Genomic DNA, 3327 nt, shown 5'->3' on the forward strand with positions numbered 1-3327 from the left:
AGAACAACTACCCTCGACGTGCATTTTGCCAAGTTCCACTACCGTCGACCCTCGAGGACTCCGTGGACGTCAAGTTTCTCGCCGTGACCCTGAACATACGAAAACTTGTGCGACTAAGAACGTGAATGACTACCATTGCAAGAACGTCTACTCCACTACCGTCACAAGAACGTCGACTTCCACTACTTCCTCTACGTCGACTCGATCCGTTCCGAAATTGCATGCTTCAAAGGTATAACCACCGAGACGACCGCCCGTGAACTAATGCATGTGTGATGTATGAGATGCTCGTTCTTGCTCCGTGCTCGAATTGTCGATGCACGTTGCCCCTCTTTTTCGTTGTTACCGTCGTCTCGTGGGACACCCGGTATCCGGGATCACTCCCCGTCACTCTTGCACGTTTCACGCACCCACACTTTTTCCTTTGCACTAGCATCTCATTTGAGTTGCCGGATCACCGGAATGTTGCCATGGTAACATTTCCGTTTCGCCGCCGTGGCACCCCTTTTTTCCTTCCGCATGGCGACAAATGCCTCATATCTTATCATGTCAATGTTTTCATAAATATTGCATAAAACTTGCATGTCATCCGCATCATGATAACAACTTCAAGATTGGTTAAAATTGTTGTTTGCTTTAAACTGCTAATGCATATGGGGATTTATCGGATTTGTTGTTTGTTATATCCGGCCCCATTTAAATTGTTTAGATAGTATAGTTTTGTTATGCTCCACCATCTTGCCATGTTTATCTACATTTAATAGTGTTGGGTTCATAATCGAGAGAGAACTAAATAATTGATGTGGTGTTCCTCAATATGCAACTCGTTGCATATTGAGCTCCACTTAATTTGTAGGGTTGTTTGTGCACTTTGACATGCCATGCTTCATTAAACCGGACATGCATCATACTTGGTTGTGCCTCATGCCAGGTTATGCTTGGTTGTTTACTATGTTGTTTGCTTCTTTCCGGTGTTGCTTCTTCGGGCTAGTTCCGATAACGTCGTGTTGTGAGGATTCGTTTGACTATGTCTGTTTGTCTTCTTCATGGACTCGTTCTTCTTCCTTGCGGGATCTCAGGCAAGATGACCATACCCTCGAAATCACTTCTATCTTTTCTTGCTAGATGCTCGCTCTTTTGCTATGCCTATGCTGCGATACCTACCACTTGCTTATCATGCCTCCCATATTGTTAAGCCAAGCCTCTAACCCACCTTGTCCTAGCAAACCATTGTTTGGCTATGTTACCGCTTTGCTCAGCCCCTCTTATAGCGATGTTAGTTGCAGGTGAAGATTGGAGTTTGTTCCATGTTGGAACATGGATATTTGTTGGGATATCACAATATCTCTTATATTTAATTAACGCATCTATATACTTGGTAAAGGGTGGAAGGCTCGGCCTTATGCCTGGTGTTTTGTTCCACTCTTGCCGCCCTAGTTTCCGTCATACCGGTGTTATGTTACTTGATTTTGCGTTCCTTACACGGTTGGGTTATAATGGGAACCCCTTGACAGTTCGTCTTGAATAAAACTCCTCCAGCAAGGCCCAACATTGGTTTTACCATTTGCCACCTAGCCTTTTATTTCCTTGGGTCGGCCGGCTCAAGGGTCATCTTTATTTAACCCCCCCGGGCCAGTGCTTCTCTAAGTGTTGGTCCAACTGAGCGATGTCCGGGGCTACCAGGGGCAACTCTGGGCTGGCCTACCCGACGTCTTGCTCATCCGGTGTGCCCTGAGAACGAGATATGTGCAGCTCCTATCGGGATTTGTCGGCACATCTGGGTGGCTTTGCTGGTCTTGTTTTACCATTGTCGAAATGTCTTGTAACCGGGATTCCGAGTCTGATTGGGTTGTCTCGGGAGAAGGAATATCCTTCGTTGACCCTGAGAGCTTGTGATGGGCTAAGTGAAGGAAATATGCCCTAGAGGCAGTAATAAAGTTATTATTTATTTCCTTATATCATGATAAATGTTTATTATTCATGCTAGAATTGTATTAACCAGAAACATGATACATGTGTGAATACATAGACAAATAGAGTGTCACTAGTATGCCTCTACTTGACTAGCTCGTTGATTAAAGATGGTTATGTTTCCTAGCCATAGACAAAGAGTTGTCATTTGATTAACAGGATCACATCATTAGGAGAATGATGTGATTGACTTGACCCATTCCGTTAGCTTACCATTCGATCGTTTAGTATATTGCTATTGATTTCTTCATGACTTATACATGTTCCTATGACTATGAGATTATGCAACTCCCGAATACTGGAGGAACACTTTGTGTGCTACCAAACGTCACAACGTAACTAGCTGATTATAAAGGTGCTCTACAGGTGTCTCCGATGGTACTTGTTGAGTTGGCATAGATCGAGATTAGGATTTGTCACTCCGATTGTCGGAGAGGTATCTCTGGGCCCTCTCGGTAATGCACATCACTATAAGCCTTGCAAGCAATGCAACTAATGAGTTAGTTGCGGGATGATGCATTACGAAACGAGTAAAGAGACTTGTCGGTAACAAGATTAAGCTAGGTATTGAGATACCAACGATCGAATCTCGGGCAAGTAACATACCGATGACAAAGGGAACAACGTATGTAGTTATGCGGTCTGACCGATAAAGATCTTCGTAGAATATGTGGGAGCCAATATGAGCATCCATGTTACGCTATTGGTTATTGATCGGAGACGTGTCTCGGTCATGTCTACATAGTTCTCGAACCCGTAGGGTCCGCACGCTTAAAGTTTGATGACGGTTATATTATGAGTTTATGTGTTTTGATGTACCGAAGGAGTTCGGAGTCCCGGATGAGATCGGGGACATGACGAGGAGTCTTGAAATGGTTGAGACGTAAAGATCGATATATTGGACGACTATATTCAGATATCGGAAAGGCTCCGAGTGATTCGGGTATTTTCGGGAGTACCGGGGAGTTACGGGAATTCATATTGGGCCTTAATGGACCATACGGGAAAGGAGAGAAAGGCCTCAAAGGGTGGATGCACCCGTCCCCATGGGCTGGTCTGAATTGGACTAGGGAGGGGGGGTGCCCCCTTCCTTGCTTCTCCTTTTCCCTTGTTTTCCTTCTCTCCTACTCCTACTACTTGGAAGGGATCCTAGTTCTACTAGGACAAGGGGAATCCTACTCCCGGTGGGAGTAGGACTCCCCTAGGGCGCGCCATAGAGAGGGCCGGCCCCTCCCCTCCTCCACTCCTTTATATACGTGGCCAGGGAGCACCCCATAGACACAACAATTGATCTCTTGATCTCTTAGCCGTGTGCGGTGCCCCTCTACACCATAATCCACCTCGGTCATATCGTAG

Source organism: Triticum urartu, chromosome 5, assembly GCF_003073215.2.
Source record: "Triticum urartu cultivar G1812 chromosome 5, Tu2.1, whole genome shotgun sequence".
Lineage (NCBI taxonomy): Eukaryota > Viridiplantae > Streptophyta > Magnoliopsida > Poales > Poaceae > Triticum > Triticum urartu.